We start from the raw sequence: 16193 nt of genomic DNA on the forward strand, positions 1-16193 counted from the left end.
ACTTGTTCATAAGGGTAACTTCAAAAATGAACAATCAAGAAAAATTTCTGAGTACAAATGTATGAAAATGTTCAAGACATTAACAGAAGGTTTAAATTGTGGAGCAGGATTCATGACTCCTTATGTAACATGATTGATTTGGCTTCATGATCTTCAGAAACCTGCTGGATTTCATGTATGGTTGCACTAACTCACTGGCTCCAGCCTGCTGATCACCTGACACCTAACGGATAAACAGTAACCAGCACAACTGTCATCTTCGTGTTTACTATTTACCTGCATCAGTGTTTTACTTCAGCTAACATCTGGAAATATGCCTGAAGAAGGGGACTAGATCCCAGAAAGCTTGCATAATTGAACTCTATCAGTTAGCCATTAAAAGGTATTATTTTTTACAAAACGATGTCTTTTCTACCTATGTAATTTGTTTGGCTAACACGGTACAGAAACTTTTTTTTGCTACTACCATAACGTTCATGTATGAGTTAAAACGTTTGTATTTAGTTTAAGTTGCTGTTGGTACTTTGCGATAGATAAGTGACTTTTTCGGTTGCAGTTTGGGCACTCGACCTCCAAAAGGTTCGCCACCACTGTCCTAATCTAATGTCCCACCATTGCTAAGTTCATGTAAATTTGTCTCCACCCGTGACCACACCCACATTTTCTGGTCCATGATCACACCCATTTTCCGCACGCCGCACCACGCAACCCCATTTTTTGCCCCGCTAAGTGAGCCACATTAAGTACTCCCAATGCAGCACAATTATCAAACAACTTTTATTGTGAAACAAGTTGAACAACCAATAAAAAGTTGCTTGCTATTGTTCACACAACTGATAAGACTGATAAGACGTCAATCCAACTGTTCCTTCTACAGTCAACAATAGCATTATCAGTTGTCTGAGCTGCAAATCTTCACCACACCCGACCCTCTTTAGCATTTCTTTTTTCACCTCAAACAGTTATACAGTATATAAAGCAAATTAAAGGCTTGGCAAAAGTTGAAAACACTTTTCCATGACCTTAGCATAGGGTTGCTCCAGAACTGTTTTATTTTAGCCCAACCACAGTCACTAATCCTGTATAGGCACTCAGCAACATAGTGTCTATTTATGCACGTATAAGCTCCTTCATTAGCTTGTGTCAATTAAAGGCTTGTGTACATGGGCAGATTGCAGAGCTTACATTTTGAATGTGATCTTACTGAGCAGTGTCGTCCTGTATTTATATCTGCTTTGCCCAGCATTTCAGTTTTCCAAACCCAGCCCATTCTGCTCTTTTTCTCCATTCACCTATGATTTTTTTTTTCAGTGGATGCTACACCATTTATCCAATAAAATAGCACATATCTGCTCCCAAATGCAGCAAACACTGTAGCGCACCCACTGAGCAGTACAGAGCACATTCATACTACAAATATGCTACCTCTCTGGCAATGAGCTGAGCAGAAAAAGTACTTTATAAAGAGTCAACTTAAAATACAGGCAAGTAAAGCCACGATGTGAGAATCCAACAGATAGACAAAATTGAAACGGCTAAAACTGGTCCCCAATCTGGAATACTACACATGGCTGTCTGAATTACTATAACTCACAGAAGTTCCTGGACATTTGGACATTTGTCTACAGTTCTATGGCCATATCTGTCTTGTCCCCTGCAATGAGATTGTTTGATCCTTCTTACAAATGACAGAGCAACCAAGCAGCTCGGGGTGACCCAAACCACTAGGAATATATAGGGGGATAAAAGAGACCGAAAAGCCCTCCTACTAATAAGCAATGTAGGAGGGCTTATCGGTCTCTTTTACCCCCCCCCTCCCTATACATTTCTAGTGGTTTGGGTCACCCCGAGCTGCTTGGTTACTCTGTTGTACTGGACCAAGCCCTATCCCATACAGCCATATCAATCCCTGCCATGTACTGTGAGGAGGGTCAAAAGCCCGAAACAGGCGGTCTACATGTGGGGTTGATGTGGCTGTGTAATGTTTAACGCATTAGGCTTGCTATACACCAGCGGTTCTGGATGCTTGCCTGGCTTACAGGGGCAAAAAGAGAACATTTGCATATTCAGTAGTGGTGCATTGTGGGCAACCACATATGAACAGGGATGCTCGGATACCCCTTTTCAAAATCCCAATTGATCCGGATTCGGATCCCCAGATATCCAGATCCGAATCTGATATCCGAATTCAAACTTTTAGTTATCCGAGTGAACTCAGATATCTGACCCCAATATCCAGCCGGATTCGGATATCCGGATAGAAAACCGGAAGTGACCTGAAAATGGCTTAAAATGCTTCCAAAGGTCTCTTCAAGTGGTCAAAATCCCTTTTGGAATTCTCTATCGTGTTCTCTCTCTCTCTCTCTCTCTCAAATGGATTTTTGCCATTGAAGGTGATTTTAGCTTCTTGTAACGATCGGTGTAACACAGAGAGGGTCTGATTACCGGTGATCTGCAGTATCACCGAGAATGCAGAATATACCCGAGATATGAGAGCGTTTGGTGCAACAGTGATACTTTGAGGAAAGCACCCGTAAGATGGATGCTAGACAGTAAGAGCTACTGATATAGATCAGATTCCTTCCACAGGTCTGATGCTCCCCAAGGGGCGGAGCCAGGCTGAGACAGTGGGAAGGACAGAACGTGAGTGACACCAATGGGCAGTGTCACTAACAGATCTGTGAACTATCTCTTAACAGGAGAGATAGTTCTCGAGGTCGGACAGGCCAGGTCGTAACCACACGGACAGATACAGTACAGAGACAGAAGGCAGATGCAAATTCCAGAGAGTAGCCGAGTTTCGGTAACAGAATGACAGAAAGACAACGTACAAAATCAGAGATCAGGAGAATTGTCAGGAGAGCCGAAAGTCATAACAAATAATCAACAATGCCTAAGCTTGAGTGTGAGCTCCAAGATTCTCACACTCCAGGAACTAGTCTAGAATATGACAAATAATACAGATGATACTGAATTCCTAGACTAAAGTGTGAGTTCCTTGGCCATCAACACCTCGGAAACTGAACTAGAGAATATTACAAATAACAACAGATTTCCTAGACTAAGGTGTGAGATCCTTGGCCATCAACACCTTGGAAACTGGTCTAAATAACACAGATACTGACAAGGTCTGAGTGCTACCACGTAGTGATCGCAACGCCAGACACCAGAGAAATGACCAGCACCCAGTATATATACACAAGCGCTCTCCAGCGCCTCCCCTAAGTGCTGGACCAATGAAGGTAGCTGAATTTGTCAGCTGACCGGCTTGGTCAGCTGACCCCCTTCTGACTGCCATAAAGGCCCTGCCTCTCTGCGCGCGCGCGCGTCCTCCTAAACCAATGTGGACTATCAGTCCCAGCCACACCAGTCATGTGTTGTAATGTTTCTGCTGTATTAGATGCGGGATCCACTGCACCGCTGTCCATGCGTGTGACGTTTTCTCCGCATCCCGCATTACCAAGAGGCACAGGCCTATGCGTGCAACTTGCCGCATTGGACGCGGACTCCGCCGCCCTAATGTCAGAACATGCGGTGGTTTCTCTGCGCTCCACCAGCTGCCATGTTGAACTCCGACTCAGCCGCCTCACCTTGAGTATTGGCGGCGGCTTTTCCGCGTTTTCTCACACTTCTGCCTGGATATCTGAACTAACTATACGCTTTTCGGATCGATTTCGGATTTCAGATGGGAAATCAGAGTTTGTCGGATAGTGCTAGACTAGTCGGATTTTAAAAAAATATCCGAATTGCTATTCAAAGTTCGGATAGTGGAAAAAGTTCGGATTGGGTAGTTCGGATATCCGGAATCCAGATGAGCACCACTGCATATGATCACTTATAGCTGAATTATTGCAAGTTTCTTATATAACTTTCTTATAAATGATAGATTTTAGACTGGGGCATTGACACTCATAATTAACTACAAATGAAGTTGTAATTTTCCTGTTGAACCTCAGAGGAAGTGGTGGAAGGGTCACAAAATATGCATTAAACTGACTGTTTTTGCAACGAACAAATGTTGAAGAATCCTACATTATCTATAGGATCCATTCTGACATGTTAAAGGAAACCTGAGATGAGAAACATAAAAGCATTTATACTTACCTGGGGCTTCCTCCTGCCTCCTTCTGGTTGTGGGTTCCCTTGCCAACCCCCGGGGCTGCTCCAATCCTCCATTTTCAAGCCTGGTAATTTTTTTCAGTCGCGCTCACATAGCCAGGATCATTCTGCGCCTGTACTACTGCACAGGCACACAACAACACAATGGATGTATTGTATGCGGCTAAAAAAATTTACCGGGACAGTCAGCGGAAGATCAGAGCGGCCCGGGGATGTTAAAGCCACCCATGGCCTGAAAGGGGATGGAGGAAGCTGCAGGTAAGAATAAATGCAGAACTTTGCATTCTTAAAGAGGAACTCCAGGGAAAAAAATTGTAATAAAAAAAGTGCTTACATTTTTACAATAATTATGTATAAATTATTTAGTCAGTGTTTGCTCATTGTAAAATCTTTCTTCTCCCTGATTTACAACCTGACATTTATCACATGCTGAGATTTTTACTGCTGGAAGGTGATGTCACTGGAAGGACATGCTGCTTTCATTATTGGCAGTTGGAAACAGCTGTTATTTCCCACAAAGCAACAAGGCTCCCACAGTGTGAAGTCAGGACCTCACTGTTGTGAGGTGCTGACATCACACTGTGGGAGGGGTTTCACCACAAAATCAGCCATACAGAGCCCCTGATAACCCGTTTGAGAAAAGGAATAGATTTCTCGTGGGAAAGGGGGTATCAGCTACTGATTAGGATGAAGTTCAATTCATGGTTACGGTCTCTCTTCAAACTGTACCTGGAGAAACATAAAAGCAGCTTTTATATTTCTCGTTTCAGGTACACTTTAAGAAGAATGCAAAGTTTTGACGCTTGACAACTTTACTTGACACCTCACAAAACATGCACATGCCAGTGATAGCATCCTATCTACGTCATGCCGATTACATGGATGGACACAGCAGTTTGTATATCAGATCCACTGTAACTGCCTATGTTGTAGTTGTGGTGTAACCTTAAGCATATTGGGCCAGATTTATCAATGCATCACCGACAGTTTTTTCTTCTGAAACTGTTCTAATCAGCAGAAGAACATTTCTGCATGACAGTAAGAAACCTCTCAAATCCTTCTTAATAGCGGCAGTTAAGCATGGATTTCTAAAGCTGCACTGCAGTTAAGAAAAGTGCAAATCCATATCTAAACACGCGCCACGTCCAGCGCGTCTGACGTCATCACACCGGAACAGTACTGGGAGCCTGGAGAGTGAGATCTAAAGCGCCGATTAGCAGCTGGTTCGCCGCGGAGGGACGGGGAGTCGGGACGCCGCTCATCTATCCACTCAGGTGCTGGGCAGACCTTGCTATTAAGGCTTTTGATGTGCAATATTTCAAGAAATTTTCATGTGAGTGCGCTCTGATGCGCGGGCATTGTGGCCAAATTTTATACAGGATTACACTATTGTACCTTTTATGTGTTTTATTGAGGATGTTTTACATTAAAGACAAGATGAAGATTTAAGAAAGAAAGTGCCATGTGGAATTTATATAAACGCTAGACCCACCTGTTGTCTGAGGTGGCAAAGATCCGGTGAGCAGATTCACAGAAGGAGTGTGCGGGCACGTGTTTTGCACTTTGTGAGCACTGATACCACGGGTGGTGTGGATACGTATTAGCAGAGTCACGCTATGTGCAATATTGTGTCTTTATAGGAATTGGAGAGCGCAGTCCAGCAGTTGCATTGATTGGATTCATATCTAAACAGCTGCAGATTAAGAAGTGCTTCAAAGCAGTTCTCCAGATAGTGCAGCAGTGCAGGCTAGATGTGATTTGTGAAGGACTCCTCCTCCCTCATTCAAAGCCTGCTGACAGCAGATGTGTTGGTTACCTCAGCAACAGCAATTCCCCTCACACACTGCACTGCCTGAGAGACCTTCCTAACTCCTCCTATTTGTTACAGTTTAAGAAGGAATATGCACTATTTAGTGATTTCTTAGGATGTCTGAGACAGTTCTGCATGGATTTCTAAAAACCTACTAATATTTTGTCTCAGATACTCTTGATAAATGTCCCCCAGTAACTTTTTTTAAAATTAAATTTAGATACCTACCATGGGCGTAGCAATCACCCTTGCGACCCCTGCCGTCGCAGGGGGGCCCAGAGGCTTTGGGGGCCCCCTCCTCCTCCCTCTCCCCAACTGCAATTGCAGCCAATTAGCAAAAAAACACCCCGTTTGCTTACAAAAACCATCCCTGCCACCTCCTCTTGCCATGCAGAGTAGCAAGTAGCAGGAATGTCTGTTATTTTTTCCTACTTCTATTTCTCTGCTTCCATTCACCAGATCCCGATCATGGGATCTGCATGGGGGTTGGGGGACCAAATGGGTCCCATGCTATCATTTTTGCAGGGGGGGCCTATTGTGTCTAGTTACGCCCCTGATACCTACCTTGGGAGGGAGAAGCCTCTAGATCATAAAGAGGCTTCTCCTGAATTCCCCATCTTCAAATATTTAATGCCCCGAGGGAGGCCTCCCTGCACATGCAGACTAGCATCATCCTGCTCAAGCTCCAGCGGAAATTGCAGAGTCTGATTGGGTTCCTGCTACTGTGCAGAAGCAAACAGCTGGTGCTTACGGAGAAGCGCAGGCCCTATTCGGCCAGACTTTTTCCAAAGAAAGCTGAGTGGGAAGGTGCTGGTGCGCCTGTGTGAGCTGTCAATGAGCTCTTTTTTTGGGGGTCCCAGCACTGGGACAGGGCTGCAGAGGAGGATGAAGGAAGCCTCTTTAGGATCTAGGGGCTTCCTGCTCCTGAGTTAAGTACCTCATCCTAGGTACACTTTAGCTAAATTTCTAAAAATGGGTTCAGTTTCATTTTAAAACACTGCTTTCTTTATTTCATATCAGATCTTTTTTGAAAGAAGGAGAACAAGCCTGTGCAATCTCAAGACGTCAACTTTTGTAAAAGGCTTATCCTATCAAAAGAGGTCACGGAACTATACTTGAAGTCGCACATAAATGGGCTCCCAGTAACTGTAGGTGTGAGGATGTTGTCGTTATACTTTCTCTAGTGAAAAAAAGAAAAGAAAATATCTCCTGCATCTTTTATGGCTGTACCTTTTTGCTAAAATGACTTAAAAATAATCTTCAGTACAGTATGTCACCTTTCCGTTTACAGAAGAACAAAACAAAGACTCACTTCAGAAATATTTCTTCAAATCACTTTGATCCTGTGATGTCTTTTAACACATATAATTGCAATGTGTTGAATGTGGGATTGCTTTACAGAAGAAAGGGAGCAACATGAATGTAACATTTCTAAGTCATTTTATGGGAAAATGTAGTATTTACAGTTTCCAGATTTTCAGAGAAATAAAGCAGCATATATTTATAGGAATCAAAGGGTGACCTCTTGTGGTGAAACATGAAATCTGCAACAACATCACAGCTTTGGGAAAAAATGTGTATAGAAGTATCCAGTTTCTCTGAATTAATTCTTCTGTTAATGAAAAAAACAAAACAAAAAAAAACCTCCAATACTTTATTAACAGTTAATTGCGAAAGAGGATAATACCGTATATTAGCTTCAAGTCTAAGGCCTAGGGCACACAAGGAGCACTTTTCTAAGCACTTGTGATTTGTAAAGCTCTTGCTAATGTAATGCTTGCTATGTGTGATTTAAGAAAAAAAACCACATCCCTCAAGGGTGTTCACACCCATAGCATTACATTAGTAAGAGCTTTTCATATCACAAGTACTTTAAAAAGCACTAGTTGGTTACAGGCCTAAAGATTAAAAGAGCAGACCGTCTCTGCTATAAATATCTTTTCAGGCTACTTGGAAAGCTTTAGAATTAAAATCCAAAAATAACACCATTGTTATTCAAAACTTTCTCTTTAATAGATTGCTAAAGTAGAACTCTACTCACTGTTATAGATAATGCAATATTCATAATAATAACACTTGCCTGGAATCTCAGCTATGGCCAAAGAAAATGGAAATAATCATGCTGCTGCTTGCTTTTTAATTGACGACATACAAAGTACTGACAAAAATGTTTCCACCCACCTCACTGCATATACCTAGCATCCACCCGAGATGGACAAAATGGACAAACCAGGTAGAGGAAGAGGTAGAGGCAGACCCAGAGGAAGGCCACCAGGCACTGGCAGGTCTGTGCGAGGTGGTGTTGCTGTGATTTTGTGCGGACATGCCCCAAAATACAGTGCTCAGAAGAAGGCACGTGCCATCACTTCCCAAGATCAGGACGTGCTTGACTATTTAACACAGAACACCTCATCTCCCACAGCCACCAGCGCTACAACAAGCACCACATCTGCTGCATTTGACACTTCGCAGGAGTTATTTGGTGGTGGTGGTGAAATCACTGGTTCCCAGCCACTACTGCAACAACAAGAAGAAGGCGCAGGTACACCACCTCATACGTCTGAGTTAGGTGGCGATAGTATGGATGTAACGTGTGAGGATGGGGATGATGAACCACCTTAAGTTGGTGCAGTTGAGGAGGTGTCTGAGGAAAGCGAAGCTGGCCAGGAGGATTATGATGACGATTATACGGATACCACATATGTTCCCGGTAGAGGAGATGACCAGGGGGACAGTTCAGAGGGGGAGTCAGAGAGGAGTAGGAGTAAATGAAAGTAAGTAAATAGTAATACTCACAAACCAGGGTTACCATATAGGCAACCACTGTAAATGCAGGTGGGGAGATTAAGACCTGTCCCCAGTCAGGATTAAGATGTCAAAAGAAAAGAGTAGAAGGAGGAGCGCTCCGTAGTGTATTAAAACTTTTAATAGAAAAACACGCAAGGATTAAGAACACTTACTATAAAGTGATGAAAGACAGGCATATCTTGGGTAAAAAAAAAACAAACCGATGACCCTGAATGGCAACCTGTTCCTCCTCGGTGGCCAGCAGTGGGGGTAGTCCTAGATGTTGATGGACAACGGGAGCCTTTCCTCTGGTCGGTGGGTGCAGTAGCTTTGCAACGCGTTTAGGCGTATCCATGCCTTTGTCAAGCTAGTTACTGCCATGCACCCAATCAGTTTATATACCTATTAGTGGCAGGAAATGAATAGTGTGACCTCAGTGGTCACCTAGGTAACCTTTGGTTATACTTCCGGTTCAGCGTAGTGTCTTATATTTGTAATAAAAAATTCTATATGGATATGCACATACGAGTAAAAAAAAATGTTTAAACAAGTATATATGGGTATATGCTGCATATATTCCTGTTTACACAAACAGTAAATCTGAATGGCACTATTAACCCACAACTTATGCGGAGCCTTATCTCATAAAAAATATATATATATAAACAGTTGCTCACCTATCGCCGGTATAGGCTATGGCTGCTGTACTGTCCTAATGCAGTACCGGGTCGTAACCATGCCCAATTTCCCGAAGTAAGAGCGGGCAGGGTAGAGATGGAGGAACATGGCCCGAGTTCACCGGAAGCTGTAACCACGCTTAAGCGCAGGAGAAGAACGAGTCACTGCCGGAAGGCGTGACCGTCTCTCTCTCTCTCTAGCGTGGCTGCCGCGATTAAGGATTAAGATGTCGCTCTCTGTAGATTGGAAGATATAAGGTATAGCACCCCTCCACCGGGGTGGACTCAGGTATCACAGATAAGGTAAACATCTTATCTGTGCCAACTGGATAAAAATTGTTAAAACCTTTAAAATTTCTAGGGAGGCAGTAGAAGACTTACCTCCCCTGAAGCAGCCATAAAACTGCCAATTTTCAAACACATACAAATGTATTCACATACTCCAGAATACAATGCAATGCGTTTCGCAGGTATAATCCTGCTTCCTCAGGCAACAACAGGGAGGGGTATATAACTGTAAAATCAGAGACATAAAAAGTGCCATCAGACTATTGTTTACATTTTTGTAGATAATGCAAATAACAATGGCATATTTTATTTTTTGCAAAAACCTTGGAAATTATTCCTGGGTACTAAGGGTGGAATATATGTGAAACAAATGGATAGGGAAATCCATCACAGGTATTGCAGGTAAAAAAGGTAATATCTTATAATTGGTGTGTTATAAGTACCGTACTAAAGTATCTGGGTCAATTAGATTGTTGGGTGCCAAATGACAGGGGGGAAAAAAGCACAACAGGGGGAGTATAAAACCAGTGCGGATGGGCTAACTTGTTTGTAATGGGAAGGAGTGAGTTAGAATAACACATAAGTGTATGGTAAGGCAGGAAGGGAGCATGGTAGTGATGAAGATACAAAAATAGCAAGTTTTCACTTACCAGTATAGTCGCGTGGCAACTCTAGGCGCCTCTGTGCTGGTGTCTGTGCACACCTCCTGTTATATACTAGTAGCAAGTGTAATTATCCAATTATGTTAATTGGTTGAGGTGGGACTGCAGTATAGTGTGGGCCAATCGGGCTTTTAGGGAGTGTCTTTATAAAAAATAAAGTCCATGCTGAGACTCCTCTAGTGATGATCATAATCAACAAATTACGATTTTACAAAATTTCACGTACATTTTTGCAATTACGCTTATATGTAATTATAATTTGCAGTTCAATTGATTTTGTGTAGCCATTCGTAATTTCGCATGAAATTCCGCAAAATTTCGAGAAATTTCACGTAATTTCTTGCTTACTTTAGCAGGGAATAGCAAAGCCCCCACACAAGCTATTGACACCAACATTGCTACATATGTTAAGGAGAATTGTGGGTACAAGGTAAAAAAAGAATTTAGCAAAAAAAACGTTACAGTTTTTGAGAAACTCGATTTTAAAAATGCAAGTAAAAAATTTTTTTTTAAACTTGATGACAGTTTAAAAACCATTTTTCTTTGCATCTTTAAAATCGAGTTTCTCAAAAACTACAAAGTCTTTTTGCTAAATTCTTTTTTTGACTTGTACCCACGCTTCTTCTTAACATATGTAGCAATTTTGGTAGCAATAGCATGTATGGGGGCCTTGCTATTAACCTCTAAAGTTGTCATGAAATGATGCGAACTTTCGTGGAAATTATGCAAAAAATTACGTGAAATTTTGAAATACTACCTGTACATATGAAATTAATTACGATTTTCGCTGAAATTTCACATTACAATTATGATGCGTAAATGCAAATTTCGATGCGAAATTTAGCAAAAGCGAAATTTCGGCCCACCACTGGACTCCCCGGTGAAGAGATGGACTAGTCCAAAACCTGTCGGTTCTGTCAGATTTCTACTACCTAGTGTAAGTTACAGCAACATAGGTAGAGATGTGGCGAACAGTTCCCGAACCATTCGCCGGCGAACATCTCTAAATCCATGGGCCTCTAGTACGCCTGCGCTGCCCGGCGGAGCGCGTCCTAGATCGCGCTCCTGTTGCCGGACACTCTCTGCACATGTGCGTGACGTCATGAGTAACGTCACGCTCATGCGCAAAGAGTGCCCGGCAAGAGGAGCGCGATCTAGGATGCGCTCCGCCGGGCAGCGCAGGCGTACTACTCCGGGTCATTGCGACCTGGAAGAAGTAAGAGGCCCAGAGAGGTTCGCCAGGCGAACGGTTCGGCCCATCACTATCCACGTCCTGCTGACCCCCTTGGGGTAACTGCTTTTACAGAGTGCACTCTCCTGTCTTTTTACTGTTTCAGCCTCTGCATGCCATGGTGTACTTTTTACCTAGACATTGATATATTATATGCATTTTCTCTTTAAAGAAAACCTGTAACGAAGAAAACCTCCCCTGGGGGTACTCACCTAGGGTGGGGGAAGCCTCCGGATCCTATTGAGGCTTCCTCTGTCCTCCTGGGTCCCACAGCAGCGGCAAAAATACTCCCGGAACAGCAGGGATGTTAATATTTATCTCCCCGGCTCCAGCGCAGGCGCAGTATCAGCTATTTTCGCCTTTCTCTGTGCGGAGAGTCACAACAGTGCCCCCACTGGAGCCAGGAGAGGTAAATAAATCAGCGCTTATGAGCGATTGCCAGGCTTGTCGAGGGAGGATTCTGGGACTCTTTGGGGGAGCCAGCGCTGGACTGCCTGTAGCTACAGGAGTGGGGGAAGCCTCATTGGGGCCCTGAGGCTTCCCCCTCCCGAGGTGAGTATCCCCTAGGGGAACTTTTTTTTGTTACAGTTACAGTTTCTCTCTAACCACCTCTTGTTATTTACAGTTCAAAAACATGTCCCTTGTTAAGGTCTTCCTCACTTAGGACACCTCCTCTGTAGCCTTACAACTTACAAGTAGCATTCTTCCAATCCATTCTGCCAATTAATCAGAGAATCCTAACTTTGGCCTACAAAGTGTAACGATAGGTGTCAGCAACCAGAGAGAGAATCTGATTCTTGGCGATCTGCAGTATCCCCAAGAATACAGATGTACCTGATTATTGGGTATCTGCAGAATCGCCAATAATCAGATATGACTAACCTCTAGACACCTGAGAGTGTAAGTGTTTTGGTGCAACAGTAACCTTTGGACCACCGGGGTAGCAAGTGGTCCAATAAGTAGAGAAGACTCTACTGCAGTCAAGGACACCTGGAGAGGGAGTCCCTGACTGATAAGAAACAGTGTCCCCTCTGTAGAGCCGGGGACCCCTGTGGAAAGGCTGGACACCCTGCGGGAGGGTGACAGCCAGAAGGTCAGGCAGGCCGGGTCGGCAACAGAGAATCAGAAATGCAAGGTACCAAATCAGAGATCAGAAGAATAGTCAGGAACGCTATAGGTCATATCAGATAACAGAACAAGGCCTAGTCTGAAGTGTGAGGTCCGTGATCTCAACACCCTGGAACTATGCTAGAGAATAACACAGATGATATACAGTATTCCTAGTCTGAGGTGTGAGGGCCGTGATCTCAACACCCTGGAACTATGCTAGAGAATAACACAGATGATATACAGTATTCCTAGTCTGAGGTGTGAGGGCTGTGATCTCAACACCCTGGAACTATGCTAGAGAATAACACAGATGATATACAGTAACTGGCTAAGTGTGGATTCCCAGGTCCACCTGGTTCCACCACACTGAAGGATCTGACTAAGGTCTGAGTGCTAACACGTAAGCATTCGCAACGCCAGACAACCAGCAACTGAACAGCAGGAGATATATATAGTAAAGCGCTCCACAGCGCCGCCCAGCCCCCATCAACCAATCACTGACTGAGCAGGGATCAGCTGACCGGCCTGATCAGCTGATCTTCCTCCTATTGGTATAAAGAGCTTGTCTTGCAGCGCGCGCGCGCGCGTAGCTCTCCATCTGTGTGCACTACTAGGTCCAGACAGCCCAGATACATGTTGCTGCGGGGAAACCGCCGCACTGAGCGCGGAATCCGCTGCCTTACCGTCAGAACACGCGGCGGCCCCCACGCCATCCTTCCCATGTGCACCATTAGTTCCAGACAACCCAGACGCATGCCGACGCGGACAAACCGCAGCGTCAGACGTGGAATCAGCCACCTTACTTTCAGAACACGCGGCGGCTTTTCCGCTGTTCATCACACAAAGTCCTCCCCAATCTTTGTCTTCCATATCCACTTCACAACTGAGGGGTTTTACCCTTTGAGCACCAGAGCAATTTTCACCTTTCAGCGCTCCTTCCATTCATTCGTCTATAACTTTATAATTACTTATCACAATGAAATGAACTATATCTTGTTCTTTTCGCCACCAATTATGCTTTCTTTAGGTGGGACATTATGCCAAGAATTATTTTATTCTAAATGTGTTTTAATGGGAAAATAGGAAAAAATGTGGGAAAAAATTTATTATTTTTTAGTTTTCGGCCTTTATAGTTTTTAAATAATGGATGCTACTGTAATTAAAACCCATGAAATTTATTTGCCCTTTTGTCCCGGTTATAAAACCATTTAAATTATGTCCCTATCACAATGTTTGGCGCCAATATTTTATTTGGAAATAAAGGTGCATTTTTTTCAGTTTTGCGTCCATCCCCAATTACAAGCCCATAGTTTCTTTCCTTCCTTCCAAAGCACATCCAGCATTCTCCGTCCCTTGAAATCTTTAGCCACACTTTTATAACTTGTAAAACTAGATTGTATGTTTTTTTTAGACAAATATACAATCTAATTTGGGACATGAATCAGTTAATTTTGGAGTGAATCATGCTTGATAATTTTGGGACTACCATAGGCTGCTGTAGAAATTGCAGCTATGGCGGCAGTAATTTGGGTGCGGGATAATTAGTGGCTATGGTGAGCACCGTTGTTTTGCTATACTATAGCAGATCTCCAGCTTATAGCACTGAAGGTTACTTTTAGGAGTAGGGAGGAGAGGTTAGTGTTAGGCATAGGCGGTGATGGCGGTGATGGCGGCAGGTGGTAGTTTTAGGTGTCATTGGGGGAAGTTAGTGTTAGCAATAGATAAGGGAGGGCTTATGTGAGAGTTATGTTAAGGTTGAGCATAGTAAGAAATTGGTAAATGTACTGATATTTTACCAATGGTAAAAGTAGTAGAATATCGGTAAGTTTACTAATATTATGTTAATGGTGATAGTAGAAGTTGAACACATAAATAAATTGACAAATATTCTACTACTAACTCTTAAAAAACCTCCAATACTTTATTAACAGTTAATTGCGAAAGAGGATAATACCGTATATTAGCTTCAAGTCTAAGGCCTAGGGCACACAAGGAGCACTTTTCTAAGCACTTGTGATTTGTAAAGCTCTTGCTAATGTAATGCTTGCTATGTGTGATTTAAGAAAAAAAACCACATCCCTCAAGGGTGTTCACACCCATAGCATTACATTAGTAAGAGCTTTTCATATCACAAGTACTTAAAAAGCACTAGTTGGTTACAGGCCTAAAGATTAAAAGAGCAGACCGTCTCTGCTATAAATATCTTTTCAGGCTACTTGGAAAGCTTTAGAATTAAAATCCAAAAATAACACCATTGTTATTCAAAACTTTCTCTTTAATAGATTGCTAAAGTAGAACTCTACTCACTGTTATAGATAATGCAATATTCATAGTAATAACACTTGCCTGGAATCTCAGCTATGGCCAAAGAAAATGGAAATAATCATGCTGCTGCTTGCTTTTTAATTGACGACATACAAAGTACTGACAAAAATGTTTCCACCCACCTCACTGCATATACCTAGCATCCACCCGAGATGGACAAAATGGACAAACCAGGTAGAGGAAGAGGTAGAGGCAGACCCAGAGGAAGGCCACCAGGCACTGGCAGGTCTGTGCGAGGTGGTGTTGCTGTGATTTTGTGCGGACATGCCCCAAAATACAGTGCTCAGAAGAAGGCACGTGCCATCACTTCCCAAGATCAGGACGTGCTTGACTATTTAACACAGAACACCTCATCTCCCACAGCCACCAGCGCTACAACAAGCACCACATCTGCTGCATTTGACACTTCGCAGGAGTTATTTGGTGGTGGTGGTGAAATCACTGGTTCCCAGCCACTACTGCAACAACAAGAAGAAGGCGCAGGTACACCACCTCATACGTCTGAGTTAGGTGGCGATAGTATGGATGTAACGTGTGAGGATGGGGATGATGAACCACCTTAAGTTGGTGCAGTTGAGGAGGTGTCTGAGGAAAGCGAAGCTGGCCAGGAGGATTATGATGACGATTATACGGATACCACATATGTTCCCGGTAGAGGAGATGACCAGGGGGACAGTTCAGAGGGGGAGTCAGAGAGGAGTAGGAGTAAATGAAAGTAAGTAAATAGTAATACTCACAAACCAGGGTTACCATATAGGCAACCACTGTAAATGCAGGTGGGGAGATTAAGACCTGTCCCCAGTCAGGATTAAGATGTCAAAAGAAAAGAGTAGAAGGAGGAGCGCTCCGTAGTGTATTAAAACTTTTAATAGAAAAACACGCAAGGATTAAGAACACTTACTATAAAGTGATGAAAGACAGGAATATCTTGGGTAAAAAAACCCAAACCGATGACCCTGAATGGCAACCTGTTCCTCCTCGGTGGCCAGCAGTGGGGGTAGTCCTAGATGTTGATGGACAACGGGAGCCTTTCCTCTGGTCGGTGGGTGCAGTAGCTTTGCAACGCGTTTAGGCGTATCCATGCCTTTGTCAAGCTAGTTACTGCCATGCACCCAATCAGTTTATATACCTATTAGTGGCAGGAAATGAATAGTGTGACCTCAGTGGTCACCTAGGTAACCTTT

The 16193-nt window shown here is 43.4% G+C and overlaps 1 long non-coding RNA gene across 1 annotated transcript in view; it reads left to right on the forward strand.

Moving 5' to 3' along the window:
* Window positions 1–249: 249 nt before the first annotated feature.
* Window positions 250–16193, forward strand: part of LOC137546310 (uncharacterized) — a 97847-nt gene continuing 81903 nt past the window's right edge. The window contains exon 1 of the long non-coding RNA XR_011026231.1: window positions 250–382. This is a non-coding gene — a long non-coding RNA (uncharacterized lncRNA). The remainder of the gene's footprint in view (window positions 383–16193) is intronic.

Source organism: Hyperolius riggenbachi, chromosome 1, assembly GCF_040937935.1.
Source record: "Hyperolius riggenbachi isolate aHypRig1 chromosome 1, aHypRig1.pri, whole genome shotgun sequence".
NCBI lineage: Eukaryota > Metazoa > Chordata > Amphibia > Anura > Hyperoliidae > Hyperolius > Hyperolius riggenbachi.